Source organism: Bos indicus, chromosome 23 (assembly GCF_029378745.1).
Source record: "Bos indicus isolate NIAB-ARS_2022 breed Sahiwal x Tharparkar chromosome 23, NIAB-ARS_B.indTharparkar_mat_pri_1.0, whole genome shotgun sequence".
Lineage (NCBI taxonomy): Eukaryota > Metazoa > Chordata > Mammalia > Artiodactyla > Bovidae > Bos > Bos indicus.
In genome coordinates this window covers 33,141,308-33,169,275 of record NC_091782.1, presented here as the reverse complement: position 1 = coordinate 33,169,275, position 27,968 = coordinate 33,141,308, and the positions used below count along the sequence as shown (strand labels likewise).

At 41.0% G+C, this 27,968-nt stretch overlaps 8 non-coding genes across 8 annotated transcripts; 4 read left to right on the top strand and 4 right to left on the bottom strand.

Annotated features, from left to right (window-relative positions):
* Positions 1 to 2,506: 2,506 nt before the first annotated feature.
* On the top strand, positions 2,507 to 2,588 carry TRNAS-AGA (transfer RNA serine (anticodon AGA)). The gene has a single exon. It is a non-coding gene; the product is annotated as a tRNA-Ser (tRNA).
* Positions 2,589 to 5,820: 3,232 nt separating this feature from the next.
* Positions 5,821 to 5,892, top strand: TRNAM-CAU (transfer RNA methionine (anticodon CAU)). Its single transcript has one exon. It is a non-coding gene; the product is annotated as a tRNA-Met (tRNA).
* Positions 5,893 to 8,002: 2,110 nt separating this feature from the next.
* On the bottom strand, positions 8,003 to 8,084 carry TRNAS-AGA (transfer RNA serine (anticodon AGA)). The gene has a single exon. It is a non-coding gene; the product is annotated as a tRNA-Ser (tRNA).
* A 3,044-nt stretch (positions 8,085 to 11,128) lies between these two features.
* TRNAS-UGA (transfer RNA serine (anticodon UGA)) lies at positions 11,129 to 11,210 on the top strand. The gene has a single exon. It is a non-coding gene; the product is annotated as a tRNA-Ser (tRNA).
* A 2,116-nt stretch (positions 11,211 to 13,326) lies between these two features.
* Positions 13,327 to 13,398, bottom strand: TRNAQ-CUG (transfer RNA glutamine (anticodon CUG)). The gene has a single exon. It is a non-coding gene; the product is annotated as a tRNA-Gln (tRNA).
* Positions 13,399 to 16,719: 3,321 nt separating this feature from the next.
* TRNAS-AGA (transfer RNA serine (anticodon AGA)) lies at positions 16,720 to 16,801 on the bottom strand. Its single transcript has one exon. It is a non-coding gene; the product is annotated as a tRNA-Ser (tRNA).
* Positions 16,802 to 20,424: 3,623 nt separating this feature from the next.
* Positions 20,425 to 20,512, top strand: TRNAR-UCU (transfer RNA arginine (anticodon UCU)). The gene is given in 2 exon segments: positions 20,425 to 20,461; positions 20,477 to 20,512. It is a non-coding gene; the product is annotated as a tRNA-Arg (tRNA).
* Positions 20,513 to 27,579: 7,067 nt separating this feature from the next.
* TRNAL-CAA (transfer RNA leucine (anticodon CAA)) lies at positions 27,580 to 27,686 on the bottom strand. The gene is made up of 2 exons: positions 27,649 to 27,686; positions 27,580 to 27,625 (listed from the first exon to the last, which is right to left on the bottom strand). It is a non-coding gene; the product is annotated as a tRNA-Leu (tRNA).
* Positions 27,687 to 27,968: the final 282 nt, after the last annotated feature.

The window sequence follows — 27,968 nt, the reverse complement described above, 5'->3', positions numbered from 1 at the left end:
AAATTTGAAAAGTTGACAGTGTGATAGTTTACTTTGTTTTTTTTCATACGAAATCTTCAAAGTCTGCTGTGTATCTTTCACTTAGAGCTCAAGTAGGACCAAGTGCTCAATAGTCACATGTCAGAAGTGGCTAAAGTATTGGACATCACAGATTTAGAGCGTGAAAACATACGACTGAGTTGATAGACAATTGAAACAAGGGAGAGTCTACACTGAAAGCAATAGGCTATGGTTCAACATAGAAGTATTCTTGGCATGCACTTCTTGGAGCTTTTGGAGCTAGTGCTGCTGTAAGTAAACTTGCTATTTCAGGGCACTCTTTCCTAACTTACTCAGGAGTATCTGTGAAAGCCCAGTGAGTCCTGCTGCCAGCTCCTCTTCCAGGATGGTAGGGGGACAGCTCTTACCCAGCATCATAAACAGCTCCTGTTTCAGCATCAGGAGCATTGTCAAACCTCCAGAGTTTCTATTTCTAGGAAGGCAGAGGCCAGAAAGTCCATGAGCCTCCTTCACCATGTCTTTTTACATTTGTTTCCTTTATGGGAATCATTCATCTCTGATTGGCTGACTTGCTGTCCTTAAAGTCAAGGTGCAGCCTTAAAGTCAAGATAGAATTCCTCAAATGTAAAATTGATTATTGCTTATCCAGTGTTGTCACTCCCAGGTTCTTCACCTCCTAAAATCCTGTGCATCCTTAAAGATTGCCTGTCTATGTCTCCTCCTTTGAAAAGCCCTCAAGTTCCATCCTTCATTCCCCTTCTTCAGTGCCCCTTATAGTGTCTTTGCCATAACATTGTTTAAGAAAATGCAATGGTAATATTAATGCTTCCATATATCTTTGTTTATATGTCTCATATGAAACTACTTCTGTATTTATCATTCTGCCTGCTAGCATATGTGTTTTTGAAGAAATGAACTGGTTAAGTCATCACTTTAGATTACGTAAGCTAATGTAGTAGAAACAAATCCCATTTATGAATCTAACTGCTGTGTGTCCTTTAAATAGTACATCCCTTTAGCGCATCCTTTCATCTCTTTTGTTTCCTTGGCATCATTTAAGAGTCTCAAAAAAGTAATTGGTTGGTTAATCCATTATTTTCCTTAAATATTTTATGAATTTTTGGTATTTCTTTTGCTACATCTGTTAGTCTTTCAGAAGCAACAGAACATCCTAAATTAAATGCTACTATGAGACATCTATGACTTTGAAATGAAAAGTGGCAACAGCAGTAAATGGAAATTGGAAAAACAGAATTCAGAATATTCATTAAGAATTAAGAGAACTAAAGTTGTCTAGCATCTGTTTCCCTTTTGCATGCTTCCTTTTTCAACAAGAAAGGGAGACTATCACAAATCAAGGGCTTCTCAGTGAAAATCTTAGAGTAAGGATTGAAAGGGAACTGAGATAGAGGTTCTAATAACCTTTGGTTGAACAAGGTTCCATTCCATTCTGTTGGACCTACATATGTTTCATTCTAGTGTCCCAAATGTGCACTGAAACCCACACCCATTATCCCTCTGAAAAAGGGACGCTCTAAGAACTGGTTTGACGGGGATTATAGCTTCAGGCATGGGTGAACTTTGGCTTCCTAATTGACAAAATTGAGGTTAATGACTCACATAGCCATATTTCAAAGGTGATATTTATTCAGCAACTTTTTGCTTAATTACAGTTTAGTAACATTTGTTAGTTAAAAATGTTTATTCGTTGAAAATAGGTTTTGTAACATAAAGGAGACTCTTCAATGCAGAGGGTTCTTAGTCTTGTGTCTATGTTCTCTAACAGTATTTATGAATCCCTGACATGGTTTCTACAGTTGTTAGTTTTGAGTCAGGGCCAATCTCTCTGTGACAAGGTGAACAAGTTTTATTTTACCATGGGATTTTGAGGCAAAAAATAATTTGAGTCTCTGTCTTAATAACTGCACAACCATCAAATGAGAACAATTTGTTAACTCTATTTTGTTGTTTTGGGAACACATAAAATGACTGTGAAAAGATATGTGGGCTCCAAATTCCTTCTAACTGTCTTAATAGATTTGTCTGACATGAACCTAACATCTGTCTTCCCAATGACGAAGTCTCACTACTATACCAGGGAAGAAAGTTTTATTGAAAATCACTATCCTCACTGTGTGTGGACTTAAGTTCTAGTGTGTTTGTTTCTTTTAATCATTGTTAATTACATGTAATTGTGAAGGGAATATTAAAGTTTGTTCCACTTTGTGGTCTATTTCATGAATCTCCACCAGAGGCTGACAGAGCAGACACTGATCTCACTCCAATAACCCATCAAATGAGGTCTCTTTCCAGTTCTGAGGATAATGTTTTCCCTGGTAATATGGTGTAACAGCATGATAGTCACTCAAATGACATCAAAGACTGGTCACATTGACTGCCAATATACTTTCTGATATGTGACTCAATCTTTCTGGTATGTGATTTAATTTTATGAAAGCTAAGCTTCAGCATGGCTATTTATTCTCATAGCATGTTGTCTTATTGTGTAGTCGTGGCCGAGTGGTTAAGGCGATGGACTAGAAATCCATTGGGGTCTCCCCGCGCAGGTTCGAATCCTGCCGACTACGTGGTAGTTACTTATGAACTAATTACTTCTTAATACTATGCTTTTTGACAAATTCTGGAGTTGCAAGTCCAAACACAAACAGGAACTCTAACCAAGATGCAGGCAGTTACTACCCTTTCCAGCTTATAATCCTGCAATTAACCCACCCTTGCCAGAAAAAACCAAGTCATAATTGTTGCATTTTTCCAATAGGTGTGACCTGAATCCTAATATATTTTCTTTTCCCCTGAGAAGAGTCTGAACTTCAGAGACACCTTGGTGTTTCCTGCTTTCAAAATCCTACTTGCTTCTCCATGAAATTTTTACCTTTTCAGGGATTTCTTTTCTCATATGTAACTAAAACCTGTGTATTTCTAACACACATATTTTTATCTGTCTAAGGGAAATCGATCAATAACTCCATGCTTGCTTCACACAACTCCAGCATGTTTATGGGGTAAAGAGCCAGAAGTATATGCTATCTAAAGAAAGCAAAATTCTTGACTGGAAAACTATCTCTACCAAAAGGCAGTGATCAACTGATACAAAGTTTATTTTCCTTGCCTATTAAGAATTTTAATATTTATAATAATTAAATATAATAATCATGATATGAAGTTCAAATGATATTGAGAGTATATGCAATGAATAAAATCTATCTTCTATTCATGCTCTAGCTGTTCACTTTCTCTCCACAGTGAAATAAATTTTTGTATAACCTTCCAGAGTATATATTATTATTTTTAATGTATAGTATTCAACCCACTCTTTATTTTAAGCAAATTTTAGCAAACTAATGTTTAGTAATTGTCTTAGTTATTTCATTCCATTAAAAATATATTCTGACCTCTACAAAATATACCCAATTGAATTTTTGACAATAGTACAAAAAAAAAAAAATTCACTGGAAGAGAGAGAGAGAGAGAGAGAGAGAGAGCCTTTTCAACAAATGGTGCAGAAGCAATTGGACATTCATAGGCAAAAACAAAAACCTTTTTTTGATTTGATCTAGACCTCATTCCATATATAAAATTAGAATAAATCACAAACTAAAATGTAAAACTATAAAACTTTCAGAGAATAACATAGGAGATCTTCAGAATCTTCGTAGTTTAGACTTGATACCAAAGCCCAATCGTTAAAGGGAAAAAACTGGACCTCATCAAAATTTAAAATTTTACTCCACGAAAAGACACCATTGGACTTCCCTGGTGTCTCAGAGGTAAAGAATCTGCCTGCCAACGCAGAAGACATGGGTTCAACCTGTGATACAGAAACATTCCACATGCCGCAGAGCAACTAAGCCCACACCACTACTGAGCCTGTTCTCCAGAGCCCAGGAGCCTCAAGTACTGAACCCATATGCCGCAACTACTGAAGTCCAGCACTCTAGAATCCATGCTCTGCAACAAGAGAATCCACCACAGTAAGAAGCCTGTGGACTGCAATTAAAGGGTAGCCCATGGCTCACTGCAACTAGAGAAAGCTGGAGCAGAAATGAAGACCCAGCACGGCCAAAAACAAATAAACAAAATTATTATTTTTTTAAGACACTATTAAGGGGTTGAAAAAACAAGCTGCAAATTGGGAGGAAATGTTTGCACACCACATACCTGACAAAAGACAGTATCTTGCAAATGCACAAGAATTCTGGAAACAACAAATTTTTTAAAAACCTCAACAATCCAATTAGAACATGGATAGAAGACACGAAGAGACATTTCACTAATGGGAACAGATGGATGGCAAATCAACATGTGATTAGGAACTTGGGCAGAGATTTTGACAGGGCAAAACTGGCTCTAGCAATGGCAAAGTCCCTAGCCATAATGGTGTTACAGCTTTCCTACATCTGAAGCTTTCAGGTCTGGGCTTAAACCTTTCCATTTCTGAGAAAGTGACTGAAGCACAGGTGCATAGGCCAAGCGAACCTCTTCCAGAAGAAGACTGTATTCTGTTAATGCTGACAGGAGAATATTGGCCGTGGATACAGATATAGAAGTGATGACCCCTGCCTCCTCACTGAGACATTGCCTTGGGTTGCCAACACTAGGTCTGAAGCTTCTGTGGCAAAGAAGAAGGAAAAGAGCAGAAACTCCAAGAATCTAATGGAGATAAGGCAAGCGATCTGCAAAATTCAGAAGTGAAGTGAAGTGAAGTCGCTCAGTCGTGTCTGACTCTTTGCGACCCCATCGACTGTAGCCAACCAGGCTTCTCCGTCCATAGGTTTTTCCAGGCAAGAGTATGGGAGTGGGTTGCCATTTCCTTCTCCAGCAAAATTCAGAAGAGAATATATAAAGGATGAAGGACAGCTCAAGGAGGAAAACCAGTCAGCACCTTCTGAGGTTTGACTTCTTGCTGCCACAAACCATGCCTGCCTCAGGGAAAGCTTGTCCCATAGTTGGTGGCAAAATCCTCATTGCAGAAAAGGGACTTGTCCCTACACTTGGTGGGAGATTTCGTTTTCAGTTCAGGACCTATTGAGTCCCTGGGGGACTATCTTAATTCCTAAGTCTCTCAGTTTCTGAGCAATGAGACCATGTTCAAACGAACTTGCCATATGACTAGACCTCTGAAAATAAAAGAGCTAGATGACTCCAGGTTGGGGTGTGGAGGGAAGGAGTCACAGTTGGCTCTGAACCTCGCAAGAAGGGGAATTTGGCAAAATGGAGCCTTATTTCGGAGTCTCCAATAATCAAGAGCAACAGAGCAAGAGAAATCTGTGTAGCACCCAGGAAGGGGGAGTAACTTAAGCTAAACACGAGATATTGTCCACTTTTACCTGATAAATCTAAGTACGAGCTTGGACGGAGGGAAAGAAGAAAAAAAGGAGAAAGACAGGACCAAGAGGAAATCCAGAGGAAAGGGCTTTGGGTGAGGGAGAAACTGACTCTTGAAAGGTTTTAAAAGGCTTTGCTGACTTCTTGTTCTGGAAAGCTGACATTCTAGCCATCATTATTCCTTACCTACCTGTCATAATTCCTGATCCAAAGGGAATGATTGTCATCCTCTTGAAGAAAGAAAGGGTTGAAGATTTGTGAGGACTGCAAACTAGAGATCGTGTGACATTAATACTTTGAGAATGACACAGACTATAAGGGCCAGAAAGAAAGCGAAAAGCATAGAGGAAACAGATGAAGAAAGAGAATGGTGAAAAGAGGACAGAGAAAGTGACAGTATTAAACTTGGAGGTGTTGGGGAAATGCGAAAGAATCAAGGTTGAAAAATATTCCCTAGCACCTCCCATTAACATAAGCAGAGTGGCGCAGCGGAAGCGTGCTGGGCCCATAACCCAGAGGTCGATGGATCGAAACCATCCTCTGCTATGTGTGGTCATCTTTTTCGTCAAGAGTACTTCACCTACTGAAACATTCGCAAAGCAGAAACTAGACAAAAGCCACCAGAAAAAACAAAGCCACCAGAGATGATCTCACGACCATTCTCACCCTCTGGGCTTCCTGGGACAGGAATATCTTATTTTCTCTGCTCCAGCTGTCTTCAGAAGCCTACAGAATAATGGCAAGCACTACCTAGTCTTAACTTGTCTTCCACTTCAGCTGTCTACTCCCTCACTGCTTGCTTGACTCTCTCTTAGAGAGGCTCAAAAAACATATGTTGAATCCAAGAAACTTTACATATAACCATGGCCACACTCATTTCTTCAACTGCTGGTCATTCCAGTATCTGAATGGGATGAAGTCAAGATAAACTGTGGAAGAAAAACATTAGAGAAAGACCTCGAATGATGGGGAATCTCCACCTGTTGGGCAGAAGCAGAGGTGGATTTATATGATTCCACCTTGTCCTAGAGGAAGGAACACAAAGGAGAAAGTATCCAGTTGAGAGATGCTGGGTAACAGCAGAAGGGGGAAAGGAGCAGACAGAAGAGGGAAAAAGAATGGAAGACAACGACAAAGGAGATGAAAGTGTTGGTGGACAAAAGGGAAGACATAAGAAGAGAGATGAAGAAGGAAATGGCAACCCACTCCAGTGGGCCTGGGAAAACCCATGGACAAAGGAGCCTGGCGGGCAACAGTCCAGGGGGTCACAAAGAATTGATTATGGCTTAACAACTAAACAACAGCAGCGACAACAAATGAGAGAGAAGGAAAGGAGGAGCAGTTGAGTGGAAGTTCAGGAAAGGAAGGAAAAAGTACAGAATTGAGACCACACGGAGTTTGAAGGAGATGGTCCTCACCAAATTGAAACAAAAATAACTTCAAGCTCCGTTTATCTGGTTTCAGGTATGGGACCAGGAGGGAACTTGGCACCTGAACCTAGGACTTCCTGACCTGCCACTACATATGTAAAGGAGATCAAGCAAATACCTCGTGCTTGGGTCTCTTCATCAGCTGTGTGCTCCTTCGTCCTCAAGTGACCACCAGTTTTCCTCTGCAAATTTTATATAACTTGGGTCTGGTTCTTTTCTCCTGATTTTTTTTTTTCCTTTTCTCCTGATTATGCAGAGGTAAAACGCACCCCCATGGTACAAGTGCAGCCTTTGATTCCAGAAATAAAGCCCCAGAATCAATCTCACCCTAAATACTCAGCCTGACTTTGATGGATGACCCTGCACTTTCGCTTATTTGTCATCAATAATGCAGGGATCAACAATGTTCTGCTTAGCTGCCACTGATTCCCCTATGACCAAGGCCTGGAGTGGATTAGAAATTACCAAGACTTGCTGATTTATTTCCATATTTTCCTTCATGGATTATTTTTGATTTCCACCCCACCAGGTACGACCCACTGGATAATCACTGGATGACCTGGATCACTGCCCACCAGAGAATATCTGGGGACTCAGTAAGTTAAGAGTAAGAAAAAAGTACAACTGGCAGATCCATCTACAGGCATACCCATCACTGCTTTTGGGCCCCAGGACAAATCCACCAGATGTAATGTCATCGTCCTTATCTAGTTGGATCACCAAGGAAATGGTTTTACTTAAGTTCTTTAGTTGTGTAGTGGTTTGCTTATTAACATCCATTTTGGATTCCCCACTTGGCAACCATAACTTTAACTTTCACTTGCATTTCATCCAAGATTTCATGGAGTTTCCTTTTGTATGTGAACAAGGACGAAGACGACCCCTGATATGGGTGAGGTTCTTTGAGCAAGGAAATGCTCGTTTCAAGTTTTTTTCCTTAAGAAAGCCTGTTTGCCTTGAATCACAGGAAAACGGAAGGCATCACCAAAGCCCTGACTCTTCTAGGGAGAAAAGAAAACACCATTAGGGGTATGGTAGAATTTCTTAAAGTTAATAATAGTAGTAAGACCCCCATGCTGTTTGGGGCGCCATCCGAATGCTCATGCCTTTCCCCAGCAGCCATAAAGAGCCAGGTTGGAGAACAAACCTTCTCACTTGAAGACACGGGCATTCTTCCCCAACTGGCTATGCCTCAATAGGATTAACCTCTCCCTGGGGAAAGGTACCGTAGTCGGCAGGATTCGAACCTGCGCGGGGAAACCCCAATGGATTTCTAGTCCATCGCCTTAACCACTCGGCCACGACTACTTGGCAATTGTGCTGACTACTTGGCAATTGAGCTGTATCTTTACATGACTAAACAGTACAGAATAAAGTTCTTTTCAAAGAAATTTTCTACCAGAAAGTGTATTCGTATTAAGTGAAATTGCTTACTCTTTGACATCATTTAGTCGAATATCTCGCTACTGTGGCAAACCGGCAAGTAACACTTTCTCCTCAGTCTGGAAGGACCCCTTATTCTGATAGTCTGATAGAAGGCGCCTGTGAAGAAGGCTGACCGCCGAAGAATTGATGCTTTTGAACTGTGGTGTTGGAGAAGACTCTTGAGAGTCCCTTGGACTGCAAGGAGGTCCAACCAGTCCATTCTGAAGGAGATCAGCCCTGGGATTTCTTTGGAAGGAATGATGCTAAAGCTGAAACTCCAGTACTTTGGCCACCTCATGCGAAGACTTGACTCATTGGAAAAGACTCTGATGCTGGGAGTGTTTGGGGGCAGGAAGAGAAGGGGACGACAGAGGATGAGATGTCTGGATGGCATCACTGACTCGATGGACGTGAGTCTCAGTGAACTCTGGGAGTTGGTGATGGATAGGAAGGCCTGGCGTGCTGCGATTCATGGGGTCGCAAAGAGTCGGACGCGACTGAGCGACTGATCTGATCTGATCTGAGCGAGTTCACTTTCACTTTTCACTTTCATGCATTGGTGAAGGAAATGGCAACCCACTCCAGTGTTCTTGCCTGGAGAATCCCAGGGATGGGGAAGCCTGGTGGGCTGCTGTTTATGGGGTCGCACAGAGTCGGACACGACTGAAGCGACTTAACAGCAGCAGCAAGTAGAAGACATTCTGAGAGACCAGCTTCCTGCTGTCAGCTTCTGATGGGGATCCACGAGATACATACACTCATCACTAAATAACAAATAAATTAATAAAAGACATTGTTATACCTTTTGCTTACAAAACTGGATGATTACTTTACATTGTAAAAGGCAACAACAAAAAAATTAACTTGTAATCCTGCACAAATTAACCCAGAAACCAGCCCTAGCAATATTTTGAAGTATTCCTTCTCTATTCTCAGTATTTCATATGCAAAAATTGTGCATTGTTGAAGTCATGTTCATTTCATTCTGCTCTTGTCAATGAACATTACATTATAAATATTTTCCCAGAATAATTACAAAGTCTTCCCAAATTTTGTTTTACTGACATTGTAATGATCAATTACACAGATAAAACAAAAATATTTAAACAGTTATCTCTTTTTAATGCCTTTTATTTGCTATTACAATGAGAAATAAAAATAAATATTTTTATGCAGTACATGTTTCTCTTTGTTAAGATTATTTCCCTAAGAGAGTACTTCTCAAACTTCGATGGGCATCAGAACCACCTAGAGGGCTTTTTATTAAAACAGACTGCTGCATCTCCCCTTACCTGCCCGCCCCACTCCTAGCAAGTTTTTAATTCTGTAGATCTGAATCCAAGCCCAAGAATTTGTATTTCTCACAAGTTCCCAAGTGGTGCACACTCTGCTGGTTGGGGGCGATACTTTGATTAGACCATTCAAGGACAATAAACTTCAAAATAAGTTTACTATGTTAAAGGTTATAAACCGTTTACGAGTCTAGATGGATGTATATAGCAAGTGCCTTAATAGCAAGACCAAAAAACATTTGCAAGAATATGGTAAGGGGAATATAACTCTTACTATGTTAAACAGATGGTTTCTTTTAACTCCCAGCGAAGTACATTCCACCTCAGTCATGGTGATCATGTTCTTTTCATAGTTGAAATTCTCTCTACTAGTTTATGCCCCAGCGAAACACTTCATTCCTAGAACTCAGAGATAAAGTCCTTGGTTTTGAAGAGATTCCCTTGGACTGCAAGATCAAACCAGTCAATCCTAAAGGAAATCAATCTTGAATATTCATTAGAAGGACTACCGCTGAAGCTGAAGCTCCAGTACTGTGGCCACCTGATGCGAAGAGCAGATTCATTAGAAAAGACCGTGATGCTGGGAAGGATTAAAGGCAGGAGGAGAAGGGGACGACAGAGCATGAGCTGGTTGGATGGCATCACTGACTCAATGGACATGAGTTTGAGCAAGCTCCACGAGATGGTAAAGGACAGGGAAGCCTAGTGTGCTGCAGTCCATGGGGTGGCAAAGAGTTGGATACGACTGAGCTACTGAAAAACATTTCCATGAAAAGGAATCAGAGCCAAGTCTCCCCTTCATTATCACATTCTCATAAAGCAGATAGTCTCTGACTCAAGAGTCAACTTTATTAATTTAGCTGGATTTTTTTTCCCTAACATTTACGCGTTTTCATGTATTTTTGCGTTGTTCTGCATTGAAAGGGACCAAGAATGTCCTCCGGCAGAAATCGTATCCTTGGGAAACCTGTACTGAGTGCCTCCCTTTTCCCCAGGCTCCGGAGGCTGAAGGCTTAGGTAGTTTGGGAATTGTCTCACGGCCTTCACTAGGATGACACAAGTGACCTTCAAAGGAAGGAATTCAGAACCTTGTCTTTTCAAGTTAGAACAGAAATTGCTCAGTTCCCCCCACCCCCCACTCTGAATTGTCGCGGTAAAATGATTTTAATCGTTCTTTTGGAAGCACAAGTCAGTTTGATGCCATGGAAGAGATTCCTGATTTAGATTTTAAACCTGAAAGTAAATACAGATGACCACCCCCACCCCGCACCTCCAATTCTCGCATTTTCCCTTTATTCGAGTTCCTTCTCCCATTAGTATTTGCGACTGGAGGTTGTTTGAAACTAACTCTAAAGACAAAGCTCCCCTTCTGCGGGTTCCCGAGAATTAGGAGTGATCGTGCGTGTCCGCGATTGTCAGCGGCTAGTGGACAAGCTCCAGCATCCAGGAAGATCTAGTCCTTTGTCTAGGAGCTTTTTATTGAATTACATCACCAGCTGCTTCTTGATTTGCTCTCTTTCATACACGAGGGAGAGACCTGGACAGGGCTAAGAAACTTTTTGTTATCAGACCAACAGTTGCAGAACTTGCCACTAACTAGTTTTCACTTTGGCCTACAAGAGAAGCAGTAAGTCAGTAGTCGTGGCCGAGTGGTTAAGGCGATGGACTTGAAATCCATTGGGGGCTCCCCGCGCAGGTTCGAATCCTGTCGACTACGGTTTTAGTGGGCATTCTACATAGTTAACACCAACTCAGACGACGTCGCAGCCATACTGCAGTCCGTCTTGCTGTTAAAAGCATCATGATATACTCATTAACTGGAGAAGGCAATGGCACCCCACTCCAGTACTCTTGCCTGGAAAATCCCCTGGATGGACAAGCCTGGTGGGCTGCAGTCCATAGGGTTGCAAAGAGTCGGACACGACTGAGAGTCTTCACTTTCACTTTTCACTTTCATGCATTGGAGAAGGAAATGGCAACCCACTCCAGTGTTCTTGCCTGGAGAATCCCAGAGTCAGGGGAGGCTGGTGGGCTGCCGTCAGTGGGGTCGCACCAAGTCAGACACGACTGAAGCGATTTAGCAGCAGCAGCATACTCATTAACTACTGTTGACTCGTCACTATGGTCAACTCACAGAATGCTGGGGTTCATGTAAAGCAAGATGCACTATAAGCATGAGCCCTGTAATATTTATATTTCCATTTGGTATATGTACTGTGTGATGGCAACAACATATGCAATAAAAACAGAGCTTTACAGTTACAGAGTAGACATCTTTTGCATTTTCATCTGGGAATATGTATCTATAAGTAGAAAGAATAAAGCAAACTAAAATTTTGAGCAAAGTAAAAATGATCTGTTTATATGGATAATGGCGTACAAAGAGTAGATTCCACATTCTGTGAAGGTCAAAGGAATGTAATGAGACCGTTAAGTAGTGTTTTCTCTGTACAGTGTTTGCAAAAAAAAAAAAGAAAAAAAAAACAAATTAATATAGGTGCATAGAGTCTTAAAGTTAGTGGCACACTGTGAGAGAGAAAATCAGCACTCTGGTTTTGAACAAAGGAGTGTGTTTTACACGTCGAAGCAGGAACTTTACAGAACTCATTATGAAGGAGAGCTTAGACATGAATGTTTGAATAAGTGCTTTACACAAAGGGCTAATGTTGAGAAGCAGCAGATACTATATAAGATCAGTATATGGGAGCAGAATCTTCATATGTGTTAGTTGTAAGAAAAAAAAAATTGCTTTAAAATCTCCCACACAACCTGGTATCATAGTAAGACTATGTAGGGGTGGGGGTGGAATCTTCCCAGCCTCTATGCTATGCTAAGTCACTTCAGTTGTGTCCAACTCTGTGTGACCCCATAGACGGCAGCCACCAGGCTCCCCCGTCCCTGGGATTCTCCAGGAAAGAACACTGGAGTGGGTTGCCATTTCCTTCTCCATCCCAGCCTCTAGTTCATGTGAAATGGCTGTAAATGTCTAATCCAAGAAAACAAAGCAAAACAACTCAAACTTCATCCAAGACAAATACTATATTTAAAAAAAAAATCCCGAGTCCACTGCAAAACAGTAAAAGAACAAGTCGTGGGGGGTGGGGGGCGGGGAAGGAAAACTTACACCAAGAATGTAATTAGTAAGGAAATAGCAGTAGTCAATCATTTTATCTCATAAAAGGAGATGTTTGGTATTATGTGTATAGCCCAATGCGCAGATGAATACGGCAATGAAAATGTCATTATGGATTCCCCACCCATTTTAAGCTGAAATAGGTTAAATCTGTAGATATTTTAAAAGTGACTATTGCGTGCTTGTTTACTTAAAGTCACCTACTTTAAGATTTTCCACCTTTAGTTTCCCTCTCTCTCTCACTCTAGGTTCAGTGGCCCTGTGGAAGGGTGGAGGGAGTCAGAAATTGTGCAGGTAGAGATCATGGGCAGAAAAGAAATTTGCTGTTTATATATTCTCCAATACTATTAGATTAATTTACTTCCCACTTTTGAAATATTGAACAATTTCAAATATTCTTTTAGTGTGCACTGAAAGTAAACTTTATTAAAAGAATCCTTATTGCTTTTTATTAGTTTTTTTTTTTTTCTAGTCGCAGCAGAGTGCAAGGTTTTTGTTGTCTTGCACTTGTACTTACTTCTGATACTCCTTTTCTTCCTTATAAAATGAACTCCATTAAACCAGAATGGGATTTCACTTCTGCCTCCTCACCCAAATGCTGATGTGTTTGGACTTACAAGAAATAAAATGGGCCAAATTGATTTCGTCAATAGTTGGACAATATTTTTCAGGGGAAAATATCAAGAGACAAAAGGCTGTGAGGTCCCACCGAGACTTGAACTCGGATCGCTGGATTCAGAGTCCAGAGTGCTAACCATTACACCATGGAACCGCCCATGGCACATAGCTCCCCATAACTGTTGTGATGTGTCACAGTAACTCTGCTAAAACCATTTAGTTTAAACTATCAAAATACTTAGTCTACGTCCACTCACGACACTTGAAAAAAAAATCCTGAGGGATTTAATTTTATTTATTTTTTTTCTCCTTTTTCTTTGGCCAAATACAAGACCCCAAAGAGTGTCCGCTCCCGCCCCCGCCATTAACTCAGAAACTTGGTAGTTCTAGTCCTTGCTTTCTTCTTAAAAAAAAACAAAAACAAAAAAACACACAGAATGAGTATTTTGAACATTTCTTGTATCACCAGCACTGGATTGAACGTGTTATATTCATTGTATGATGTAATACCTTAAAACTCGTCAAGGTATTTTTAGTCTTCATATGACTGGAAAATTGAACCTTTGAGATTTTATAGTTTATCTGTGCCTCTGCTCAGTTTTGGCCATAAATTAATACGTTTCTTCACATAGATTATTTAGTTACCAGGTCCCTTGCCTCTAGGAAAGCAAGCTTTAATGTGTTGATTTCTGGCACATTCACGGAAGAAACCTTGCAAGAGAAGTTATGTTTTCGAGAAAGTGGAAAAGGTAACACTTGAAACAAAAGTCTGAATTTTGTCAAGTGTAGGGATTGGTGAGGAGCACATCAGAGATTCAATATTTCAAGGTCAAGACTCATCATACTCTACTTCCTCAAGAGAAAAATGTCCAGTAAAGACTGCCAAATTGTACTAAAGATTTTTCTTACTACTATTCTGCGGACACCTTTTTTTCTTAAACCCAGCGCGCTTCCTTAAAGACTAGGTTTCTGGGGCGGGGTCGGTGGATCCCTTGGCGTCTCGCAAGCAATCTCTAGAGCCCCTTTCATCTCTCCTAGTTTCTTATCTCCGTTCGGCTAAGTTCACCGAGGCCGCCCAGCAGCAAACTTCTGTCGAGATTTCAACAGAACTTTAGCCGAGATGAGCCTTGGAATTTGTGCGGGTGGAATTCCGGGGATGCTGGCTGCTTCCCGTCACCCACTGTCCCCGTGGATGTATGTAGGCATTATTCTACAAATGCATGACTTTCAATTTAACTGAAAGAGACCTGCTCCCGTATATGAGGCGGTGCTGTGACTACCCGGGGAAAACACAGGTCCGCGCTCAGGACTATTCTGATAGTTCAGTGCCAGGCCTCCGATGGCAGCCAGAATGTCACCAAGCATTGCCCTTCATTTCTTGCTCACAGAGGTCCTTGCAGGATGGTGTGCTTGCCCGCGCGTCTGGAGGCAGCAGAATGGAGCTCTCCTGCTAACTGTGATGGAAAAAATTGCAAAGGGGGCCCACTTCTCTCAACATCTTTAAATTCAAGCTCCATAATTTATTAACCCCAATGCGGTAATTTAAGAGGCAAAGTTGCACCCACGCCTGAGGCTGAGATTCTAGTCAAACCAGTTCTGAGTTTCTCTCTTCTCTCAGAGAGGTTATGAGGTTTGGGTTCCTCCTGGGTTTGAGGAGGCCAGAAGTTACACTCTGGTCAGAACCAGTGGATGGAGCCAGACTCATTTTGAAGCACAAGATGATCAGAATCTGCACTGCAGCTTATCCTTAATCTTTACCCAGAGTTTCCCATGAGATAAATTATATTTAAATTGCATTTTCCTTATTTCTTTTGAGGAAGGAAACATAGAAATATCTCTAAGTAGCAGCATTTCTCTTAAGTCTCAATGGCTAGTCTAAAGTTTGCATAAATTAAATAGATTTTTTCCTAGGCCTTTCTTGTTGGAATTGTTCAATTGGTGGAGTTTCCAAGTCATAATTCTTACATAGATCATGGCTTTATCCAGACTGTCTAGCTTCTAGAAATTTAAGAAATTGAGGGAAATTCCAGGAATTGATGGAAGTATCAAGAGAAAGATAAAAATCACAACCATGGTGGGCTTCTTGGTGGTATACTTTTATACAATATACCTCTCTGAAAAGCTAAAAGACACATAAAAAAAAAAAACCCATAAAATAAAGTAGTGCAAGTCATATAATATACATATATAGAGAACAGTGCACATATCAGCTTCCTGATTCAAACTTTTTCCAAACACACATGAAATTATCTCTATCTTGACATTTTACCAGGCCACAAAGCAAGTCTCCAAAAACACAGCATGATTAGATACATGCTATTATTTCAAAGCAACATAACTACTGAGGCCGTAAGCTCCAAGAAAGTTCATGGAAACCCTAGAGCTTTCTGAAGAAATATTGAGTCTATTATATACTCAAGGTTTAAAAGTTATGGTTGCCTTATGAGGAAAATAAAGTAATGCATTTTGAAAATGGGGGAGGGGGGAAGCAGCCATCGAAATATCTATCTAATAAAAATGAAAATTTGCATATGCTAAAGTTAATAGCATCCCCACCCCCCCCACAATTACCCAAGCCTGGAAACAACCTTGAATAACCAGGTTCTATGGATGGAAGAAGAAATAAACTGTGGTACATTCACTCAATGAAATTCTATTCAACTGCAAAAAGGTGCAAAATTTTAATACATGCAACAACTTGCATAAATCTTAAGGCATGTTCTATCTCATGTGAAAGAAGCTAATCTTAAAAGGTTACATTCTGTATGATTCAATTTCCACAACATTCTCAAAAAAGTCAAACAAGGGAGCAGAAAACATATCTTGTTGTCAACTGCTATGTATAGAATTAGGAGATGACTATAAAGTGATTACATGGGGAGGTTTATGGATTGATAGGACTTTGCTGTATCCTGATTATGGTAGTGGTTACACGAATAAACTCATATAATTTCAAAAAGCCAATTTTACTCAGTGGCAAATATTTTAATAAAATATGTAAGTGATTTAACATTTCACCCAAGTGTCCCTTTGGGAAGGGAAAACTGAAGACACCCTTGAGCCTTGTATAACGATCGGGTTGGGGAATTACTAGAAAGTGAAAGTGAAGTCGCTCAGTCGTGTCCGACTCTTTGCGACCCCATGGACTGTAGCCTACCAGGCTTCTCCGTCCATGGGATTCTCTAGGCAAGAATACTGGAGTGGGTAAACTTCTGAGAATGTAATCAGAACTAGCTTTGCTTTTTCCCGCAGCACTGCTGCTGCTGCTGCGTCGCTTCAGTCGTGTCCGACTCCGTGCGACCCCAGAGACGGCAGCCCACCAGGCCCCGCAGTCCCTGGGATTCTCCAGGCAAGAACACTGGAGTGGGTTGCCATTTCCTTCTCCAATGCATGAAAGTGAAAAGTGAAAGTGAAGTCGCTCAGTCGTGTCTGACTCTTAGCGACCCTATAGCACTACATAGGTTAAAATTTCCGCCGTAGTCGGCAGGATTCGAACCTGCGCGGGGAGACCCCAATGGATTTCTAGTCCATCGCCTTAACCACTCGGCCACGACTACATGTATGGAAGGAAGTTTTTCATTATAAGAAGATACCTGGTAGACATAAAGACAAGACTTGTGTAGACAAGTGTGTGCAGTGAGTTGGGCAAAAACCCTCAGATGAATGAAAGCTTAGGGGTGTGCGTGTGTGCCCAGTCGTTCAATCGTGTTCGACTCTTTGCAACCCCATAGATTGTAGCCCACCAGGCTTCGGTGTCCATGGGATTTCCCAGGCAAGAACACTGGAGTGGGTTGCCATTTCCTACTCCAAGGGAAAGCTTGGCGAGGGAGGTCAAACTCTCTCCAGCAGCCTCCGACATTTAGGAGCACTGCGATAAGAGTGCTGGAGAAGACAATCCTAAAGGAAATCAACCCTGAATATTCGTTGGAAGGGCTGATGCTGAAGCTGAAGCTCCAATACTTCGGCCGCCTGATGCGAAGAACTGACTCATTGGAAAAGACCCTGATGCTGGGAAAGATTGGAGGCCGAAGAAGGGGACTACAGAGGGTGAGATGGTTGGATGACATCAACAGCTCGATGTACATGAGTTTGAGCAAGCTCCGGGAGTTGGTGATGGACAGGGAAGTCTGGTGTGCTGCAGTCCATGGGGTCACAAAGAGTCGGACACAACTGAGCGACTGAACAATAAAATCTATACAAGTATCTTTGTTTTCAACAAAGTTCAGGTCATCATCAGCTAGGGCCTGCCTCCCTCGGGGATGAGCTGGGTTCGTGCCGGGTGCTGGGGTCTCCGAAATCGAACCAAATTTACTCAGAAGCGAGTTGAAATCAAACTAATCCTTTTAGGCGTGAGTGGGACCAACACTTCTGCTTGAACTTACAGCCACCTCGATGAATGATATTGTGCTCAACGGGTTTCAGGGAAGGGAATATTCCCTCCGATTTGTAAGGAGAGAAAAACGAGGTTGAAAACCTCTGGATCCCCTCACTCGCTGTCCGTCGGTTCCTAACTTAGGCTCACAGTACTACTTGTGTTTGGGAATGTATTTACAGAAGCGAATGCGCTTTCACTTTCCAGATGGGTTAAAAAGAGCTATAGTTTGTCCATGAATTTCTTTTTTCTTTTCTTTTCGAGTGTGTGAGGTCCTAACTGCTTTCTAGAAAATGGATTATGTGGTTCAGTTTGGGGGAGGCAATGCAAAGGTTCATTTCCTCTAAATTAAACCAACATTGCATGTTTCCCATTCTCCTTTTATGTTTGTAACTTTCTGTTCCTTCAGCAGAATCTCCAGACGTTCTACAGAAATGTTTCAGGATAGAATGGCTAAATGTAGATACCAGATCCTAAGATGCATAGATAGACAGGCCCCCATTTTGTGGCCAACAAACTGTTCATAGGTAAGAGGTGTGAGCGGATGAATAGGATGCATCTTGAAAAAGTTGCTAATTGCTTGGATTTAATACATAATATTTAACCAGAAATAACAAAAGTGTTCTTTAAATAGAGTTCTATTCAATTCGTCTATCACTGAGAAAGTCTTATGGCGGGTGGGGGGGGGCGGGGATAGATCTAACTGAAGATCACATAATTTACTTTTATCTATATCTAGAAAAGATCAACTAAGCCATGCCTGACAAATGGACGAAATGTGGTCAGGAAAAGCAAATTCACATTGCTCACAGATTCAGAGCATTTCTCATGTGTTTTTCCTTTGGCAATCTGGAAAATTCCTAACCATTTTCTTTAAGAGATTGCCAAATCTGTTTTAAAACTTCATACTCTGCTTGTTCCTGGAGGAATATTTGGGGGGGGGGGGAGACTTCTATCCTGAGGGTTCCTAAAATGCTTTTTAAAAATTACAACTTTTCGTTATGAAAAGCAAAAGTAGCCGCGGGCTTCCCTCATTCGGAGAGGGCCTCTGGAACGTTCTCGCTTCCTTTACTAAAGAGCAGAGAGGTGAGATTTTTCTGAGCGACTAGGAGACAGTCCCGGGATTCTCCTTTTCAACCGGTATTCCCCCTCGAGCAACGTATCGAATAGTCCTTTGGGTCAGGGGAAGGGCAACCCAGGGAACTCTCATCAAAGTCAATCCCTACTTAGCGTCCGATGCTTTCGATGCCTTCATTCCGGGTCCTTCTCCCACTAGCATTTCCACCTCTGAGGCTGCCCTGGAGATGCCGCTCACCTCCGGCCCTCCTTTTCCGCAGTTCCCAAAACTTGGACTCGAACCGACACGCCCTCAAAGACGTGGGGCTGGAGAAGAATGAATAAAGAAACTTGGTCTGATCTACCTATCACTTCCCTAGTCTCTAGGTTGCCGGAAGTTCCGCTGTGGCGCTAAGAGAAAGGTATATGCGCCGACAGGTCCTGGGAGGAGGTGAGCGCGGGGTGAGCACCCGCGGCCCCGAGGGAGGGGATAGAGCGAGGGGCTAGCGGGGGAGGGTGGGCTGCGGGTGTGAACGCACAGGCTCTCAATACCCAGGCTCCTAGGCTCTAGGGCTACAAGGACTTTCTCACTCAGCTCAAACTTCAGCTTTTGTCTAACACATCCTTTCTGCTTTGCGTTTTTGCTGACAGTCGGTTCATAGTTCGCGTTTTATCTTGTAATTTTCAGAATAAATTATTTTCATTTCTGATATTATGTGGAGTTGAGAGTTTGAGGGCCGGGAGAAGCTCCTTTCCTGCATTCTTTGTTACTCACTAGTGTGTAGAGTGCTTGAGTGATCTTCAAGCTCCTACCTAGCTCATGTTCTAGTCTCCCCGTGGAAGAGCGGGTCATATTTTTTCTATCATATTGCTCTGTCCTCCCTTGGTAGGGATGACCTGAGATTTCTTCTCTTCCTTCCACAACTCTCCTCCGATATCTCAAGTCACAACTACCCTCCTGCTCCTCGTCAACAAACCTTGGCCTCTCCCGCACTCAGTGACCTCCACTGTTCGCATCCCTTTCTGTCCGCAAAGACTTCAAGCCGCTTATTGACCGACTGTCACTGAGGGAGCCACTGCGACTGGACCATACAGTCTCACAGAAAAGCGGCAGCGAAGAAACACCCGTCTTTTGCATCTCAACCCAAAGAGTCATCAAAAGAAAATTCCCGAGTTAGAAAACCTGAGATCTTTCCAAAGCTTCCTGGACTCTTTTAAAAACTGTAGCCTTTTCCTTCGAGAGAGAGGGCAACAATGCGGTCACGTTGCTCCATGAGCCCATTGACAAAACAAACGAACTCTTCTTTTTCAGAAAGAACACAAAGATGAACAAGAAGGGCCCCCGGGTCAAGAGAGAGAGAACTCCAGAAGTAAGCAAGAGGAAAGAGAGTAGTGGGGCCCCGCCATGGATTTAAAATATATCCCAACGCCATTTTGCTGGAAGTTCCTCAAATTCCATTTTCGCAAAGTCAACGGTCCCGAGCTTGGGCTTGGAGAGACCAGATGAAATGAGATGTTTTTTGAGTCTTGAACAAACTATTCCTTACTTTGTAAAAACGAATGACAGCAGTCATGGAAAGGCTCAGAAATCCCCCCATGTTGTGCATTGATGTCCCTTACTTTGTCTTGTTTTTATGTTTCTTGAACTTTCACAGTGACTGAAACGTAATAAATCTCCACAAATTATATTTACTGATAACCAAATAAATCACCGACAGTGTTTGGGATCCAGCCAACCCTCCAAAGCCGCCCGGCTCTGTGGCGCAATGGATAGCGCATTGGACTTCTAGCACAGCAGTGAGGCATTCAAAGGTTGCGGGTTCGAGTCCCGCCAGAGTCGCGAGTGTTTTTGTCACCAAGCAGATAACCTTGCCACTCACTGGTGCATTGTTCTATGAATTGGGCGCAGTCTGTGAATTCCAGGTGCTTACATTCCTCACTGCAGTTGATTCCTACTTTCTGTAGCTTGCATATGAGGAGCTGCTTCATAAGCACTCCCACACATGTCAACAATGATTTGATGACCAAATTATATATCCCTACCCATCTTTTGTGTGCGTATATATATACGATAGCAGGAGAAAAAGAAGAATCATAAAGCCAGATATTGGGGGCTTAAATTATACTTGAAGTCCTGTGGGAGGCAAAGTAGATTCTGTCACTCTCAAAGTTGAAAGTGTCATTCTCTTCCCTGGGAGTGGCCACATATTGTAAGTAGAGCTGTTACTAGAGCCCAGGACTTCTGAATAAAAATTTTTAAGCGACCAAAAATGGATCAAAGGATAGACGGGTTATACTGATGTTAATGAGAATGCAGTAATAAGGCAGAAGTAGAAACAGACATGTGCCTGGGTCATTCCTGGCGTCCAAAGACAAATAGGCATAGACGGGGCATTCATAAGGAATGTGATCTGTCACAATGAGAAAAACAATTGCTTGAATGCTTTGCTCAGTTTGTGAGAGTGGGTTCTAATAATGCCTATGTTTTAAGCCATAACTATCTTATGTCACTTCTGTCACTTAATTCCTTTGGAAATCAAAATTATATGTAAAAGTAACTGATTCACAGAAGAGGCTGGTGATCCTTTCCTGGGAGAAAAATATAAGTTAAATGGATGTGAACTCAGCTGAGGAAGTTATATAGTCCTGGCTTCCATGCCTGGATGGCAACACAATGTCTGCACTTGCTGTGGCAGAAAATTGGGAAAAGAACAGAATGCTAGGAATCGCTTGGAGAAGAGTAGCACCATGTAGAATTTAGAGGGAAATCGAGAAAGGGCTAATGATGGGTCCTGCAGGAGTTCAGTCAGCATCTCCTCAGTTTGGACAAGGCACAGTTGCCCTGGGCTCTGGAATCTTGGGCTAGTTTCACCACAACATCTTATCACTTGGAGAGAAATTGTTTCTTTTTCCTTAACATGCTTAAAGTATTAGTATACTCTATTTGCAGAATCCCACTTAAAACCTTACCTTCAAAAAAACAAAAACAAAAAAAAAACACCTTACCTTCTCACTGGTAACAGTGTTTTGTTTCTAAGAATTTTTACTTCAGAGCAATGTGAATTAACTGAAAATTAAATAGGCTAAAATTATGTATTTGAAAGCTAAGGGGTGAATATGGCTAACTCAGCACCTGGTCACAAGGAAGGAGACTAAAACTGGCTCTGGTCTTGGATGTGAACAAAATCTTTGATGAAGGATCGTAAGTTCAGACCCTAATTACTGAAAAATTAATAATAATCCAAAATACCAAGGGAATATAAGATCTGCACAGACTTAAGGACAGTATCAAAAATGTTAAAACAAGTTGTCACTAAAAATTGCTTGACAAAGAAGGAGCTTCTTTGGGAGGATAGAGAAAGGAGGAAGTTAATCTTTGAGAACAAGAACTAAAGAGGAGGGAAATGGCTTTGCCTAAAAAACATTTAATAAAAAAAATTTTAATGGCTTTGCCCAACTCCCCATCTGGAATAATGGATTGTCACTGACCCCTCCCCCCCCCCCCCAAAAAAAAAAACCTATGGAGGTAACCAAAAAGTGGTTATCTTTGGTTCTATTTTCTGGTTCATCATCCATAAACCAAATGGTCAAAACACTACCAAAAAAAAAAAAAAAAAAATCAGTTTCCTATATAAAGTGAAATGACCATTTCAATTTTATTTTAAAAACAAATGAACAATATAGACAACAATACTGTATTTCATTCATCAAATTTGCTAAGACTAGAACTTAATTATTCAAACTACTAAAAAGAAATGGTAATTACTCTAAGCTAAGAATTAGCCTACTACAATTTCATAGATACTGGCAGAAGACATGAGACTTCTGGATGAGAGACAAAGGATGGTTTATTACTCACCACAACAGTAGTAGCCAGAAAGCATCATTTGTACTGATTCCCCAAGCATCAAATCCCCACAGGGATCACTGGAGGGACATTTTGGAGGCTAGCTTCCAGATATGCCTAAATGTGCCTAAATGTGGTTTTCTTTGTATTTATCCAGTTTGGATGTAGTAGGGCTTTTTGAATGTTCAGATCAATTTCCAGTCATTATTTTTTCAAATATTGCTTCTTTTCAATCTTTTCTCTCCTTGCTTCTTGGCTTTAACAGTCAATGTGTTATACTTTCTCAACTTCTTGATTGTTTTCCTTTTATAACATTTTTATTCTGGATATTTTCATCTTCAGTTCAGTTGCTCAGTCATGTCTGACTCTTTGCGACCCCATGGACTGTGGCACACCAGGCTTCCCTGGCCATCACTAACTCCCAGAGCTTGCTCAAACTCACATCCATCAAGTCTGTAATGCCATCCAACCATCTCATCCTCTGTCATCTCCTTCTTCTCTTGTCTTTAATCTTTCCCAGCATTAGGGTCTTTTCCAATGGGTCAGTTCTTTGCATAAGGTGGCCAAACTATTGGAGTTTCAGCTTTAGCATCAGTCTTTCCAATGAATATTCAGGACTGATTTCCTTTAGGATTGACTGGTTTGATCTCCTTGCAGTTAAAGGGACTCTTAAGAGTCCTCTCCAACACCACAGTTCAAAAGCATCAATTCTTTGGTGCTTAGCTTTCTTTATAGTCCAACTCTCACATCCATTTTCATCTTACCAGTTTATTAATTTTCTTTTTCCTAATTTGTTTTAAAATGCATCCACTATTCTTAAATTACTTTTAAAAGTTTTGTTTTAAAGTTTCTGTTTCCTTTTCCTATTGTCAGGTTGTTTTTTTTTTTTAATGAGTCAAAAGTTCTTAATTTTGTGTTTCATTTCCTTTGTCTATATTAATTTTAGCTCATTTTGAATCATTCTATTGGAACTCTATTGTATGGATTCCAGGAGAGTCTATTTCTGCTGTCAGATGTTTCTCTTAGTTAAGGTCAGTTTCATCGGTGCTTTGGAAATTTGCATCAGAAATCTTTTACCAACAAATAGTGTATTGAATAATTTTCTTTTGAACCTCCGCTTGGCATGGGCCCACTGGTAAAGTAAGATCACTTGAAACAATATGTAGTGGTTTGAAGACTATGCTTATGTCAGTATGCTTGCTCCTTGGAAGGAAAGCTATGACACACAGAGGGTATTAAAGAGCAGAGGCACCACCTTGCTGACAAAGGTCCATCTTGTCAAAGCTATGATTTTTCCAGTAGTCATGTACAGATGTGAGAGGTGGATCATAAAAAGGCTGAACACTGAAGAACTGATGCTTTCAAACTGTGGTGCTGAAGGAGACTCTTGAGAGTCCCTTGGACTGCAAAAGAGATCAAACCAGTCAATCCTGAAGGAAATCCACCCCGAGGATTCATTGAAAGGACTGATGCTGAAGATGAAACTCCAATACTTTGGCCACCTGGTGCAAAGAGCCAACTCATTGGAAAAGACCCTGATGCTAGGAAAGATTGAAGGCAAAAGAAGAAAGGGGCAGCAGTAGATAGCATCACCAATTCAATGGACATGAATTTGAGCAAACTCCCAAAGACAGTGGAGGACAGAGGAGCCTAGTGTGGCACAGTTTACGGGGTCACAAAGAGTTGGACACAACTCAGAGGATGAACAACAACAAATGCTTTCCAATAGCCATCAAATTTTAAAATGACTTAAAGCTAGCTTGATTTGGTTCAACTTAAAATTTTTAGGTGGGTTAGAAATTACATGGAATTTCTATAAAATTTTTTATCCATATTAAATTAAGATACTGTTGAGATAGAAATTATAATTTTTATTGTATGTCCCCTGAAAACTCACTAAAACTATAGTAAAAAGATTTTTTTTAAGCTCAAATATGAGAACACAAAAGAAGTGGAAGGTAAGAAACACTAAAACTGAAAAAATAGGTAGACAAATCATAATAGACTTCACAGAAACAATCTGATTAATACCAAAGTTTCTTTAAAAAGCTCAGGAACTGAGACCACTGGGTACTGGAGGCTAAAGGGAAACGAAAAGCAGATTGTTTAAAATTTGAGAAAGAGTTAGAGCCCTAAATTCTCTGCACTTATACTGAGTGTTTGCCCTTCTACCACCCAGGAAAAAATCTGGAGATTTATTCTGCAAAGAAAATAAAGAATGGGATTAGACTATTACAGATGAGGATCTGAGTACCTTGATGAGAACAGGAGAGGATCTGTTCTGTATCTGGATGTAAGGGAATGCTAAAGGCTGAGCTCTTTTTCCTCACCTAACTCTCAAATCTCTGACAGTTAGGGCTTTACCCTCATGGCAGGACTGAAAAAAAAAAAAAAACTGGTGTTCAAAAACGAAAGGTAAAAATGCTAAGAATATATGTGAGGCAACTGGTGTAAGTTGGTATAGTCTAACTTAACATATAAGCATACTGAGGGCTCTTCTCACCATTACCTCAGACTCTGAGTTATTTTTATAACCTAAAAACCAAAAACCTTGAGAATACTTTCCACTGAAACAGTGGAGCAAATAAATGAACAAAAAATAGATTATGAACAGATGAGCAAGGGAAGATTCAGATGACGGCAGTGTAGCAGGTCCAGAGAGCAACCAGTTCAGACTATAAGCATGTAGAAGTAAACCGGAAAAATATCCTCAAGAAAAAATATTTGAGCTGATTTATTATCTGATTTGATTGATCTTATGGAAAGCTCCACTGAAAGATATTTGGAAGTTAAGGAAGAATTAGCAATTATCAATACATATGAATGGACTTAGACACATTAAACATTTTCTTTTTAAAGCTTGCCTTTTTAGGCAATTATAAGCATCCAGTAAAGAATGAAAACAGAATCATAGCTCACAACAATGCTGTGTATAAGACTTACCTAGAAAAATGACATAAACAATAAACACTGAATTAAACAAAAGGTAAAACATAAATATTTTGGAAGGATAAGAACTAGTGGGTGGTAGTGGCATAATGCAGTTAATTATTTAACAAATGGAAAATAAGTATATAATGTCTAAATCAATTAATCAATAATAGCAGTTATACTTATTATTTAGGAAAATATAGGTCTCCAAATCCAAGAATGAAACAGTTAAAATGTTAATTTTGGTGGCATCCAGACAAGATAATCTGAAGAATTAAAGTGCATAAGACATATATTTCACAATAAACTTTCTACTAAAAAATGTGTTCAGCTAGAGAAAAAACACCAAGGAGAGTGTCATTCTCCAGGACAAGCAGCAGTAAGAGTATTATTACTTCTGTACCTGAAGAGGCATGAAGAGAGTGTAATTACTTGAACCCAGAAGACAGCTTTGTAGTGAGGGCTTCCTTGAATGAGGTATAGCCTCCGGTCAAGGAATGTAGCTCTTCTAAAGTGACCTGCAGGCAGAAAGACAAGAAGTAAATACCTGCTGCTAGCCCTCCTAGCAGAGAAGGCAATGGCACCCCACTCCAGTACTCTTGCCTGGAAAATCCCATGGACGGAGGAGCCTGGTAGGCTGCAGTCCATGGGGTCGCTAGGAGTTGCAGATGACTGAGCGACTTCACTTTCACTTTTCACTTTCATGCATTGAAGGAAATAGCAACCCACTCCAGTGTTCTTGCCTGGAGAATCCCAGGGACGGCGGGGCCTGGTGGGCTGCCGTCTATGGGGCTGCACAGAGTCGGACACTACTGAAGTGACTTAGCAGTAGCAGCAGCAGACCTCCTAGATCCACCTATCTCCTGTTGGGACTCCCACTGACCTAACCCAGATGGAAACCAGAGAGCATGAAAACCCATACAGGGCAGTTCCAAGAGCCTATATCAGCACAGAGCAGGGTGAAGAGCATCATATATATATATATATATATATATATATATATATATATATATATATATATATATATATATATCATGAGCACAAAAATAGAATTGACAATGAGGAAAACTGCAAACAATATAGAGGATAGTAGAAAAGAAGGAAAAAACAGAACTAAAATTTCAAATAAGTTAGGCAGAAAATGAAATGTAAAAAGAAAAGCAAAGAAGATCCAACATGTGAATTACTAGATTTACAAAAGAAATCAAAGTAATAAAACAGAATATATATTTAACAAATAATTTAGGATCTGGTAGATAGAGCCACACTTAAGGGCAATGGGACCTGGACAAGTTCCTTCCTTCCCCTCTCTCTCCCTCTTTCCCTTTCTTTATTTTTATAAAAACATCTTGTTTTTAAAAACCAATCCTGGTTAAGAATCACTGTTCTACTTCTCCTCTCTCCCACAATTCTCTTGTCTTATGTCATAGAATATATCTATCACATCCATCCTCTTCACTTTACAGCAAATACCTTTTGACTAGCAATCCGAGATGTGATGGGAGAAGGTACACAAAAAAAGGAAAGAGTAAGACGAAGAAGAAAAGAGAGTCAGGTGAGGACAACAGAGAGGGAGGGACAAGCAGGAGATCTGTGGAAGAATATTCAAAACTTAACCTTCACAGAACAGTTAAAATACTGAATACAGAAATTTATAACCATCACTTCACATATATGTTAAGACCTGCATTTTAATACTGATATATAACTATTCTTCCATGTAGATACTCATAAACAGGCAATTTTTATTGAAAAAGAAAGAACAAAAAGGAAAGGAGGGAGGGAAGGTAGGCATGATGAGAGGACAGACATCTAAATAGTACTGGTCTGGGAAGGGTGACTGAAGGCAGGAGGAGAAGGGGACGACAGAGGACGAGATGGTTGGATGGCATCACCGACTCGATGGACATAGTTTGAGCAAGCTTCGGGAGCTGGTGATGAACAGGGGAACCTGGCGTGCTGCAGTCCACTGAGTCGCAGAGTCGGACCCGACTGAGCGACTGAACTGAACTGAAGAAAGGGTGAAATATCGGTGGTAATGGGTAAGATCTGGCAATGCAGCCTAAGAAGGTGGCTATAATTTACCGACAGAAGTTGCAGAATTTGAGCATAAGAACAAAAGACCACCATGTCAGAAGTGGGATTCGAACCCACGCCTCCAAGTGGAGACCAGAAACCCCAAGTAGGGGAAGTAGGAACTTGAGTCTGGCGCCTTAGACCACTCGGCCATCCTGACAGGTTCGTTTGTGTATTACGTATAATCTGTTGCTGTGATTAACAACCAATGTGATTAGTATTACATCCAGAGTGCACAGGGTGAAACGCAAGCTCCGAACCGACTGCAAAACGAGAGGCAAAAAAGACAGGTTTTGGTGGATGGATGCTGGAGACTGTTGGGATGGCACAAAGTCAGCCGAGGAGCCCAGCCAGGGGATATTGAAAAGCAGCACCCGCCGCACGTCCCTTTACCGCTCCCGCACCGCGCTGCCTGCCTCCCAATGGCCCAACAGTCCCACAG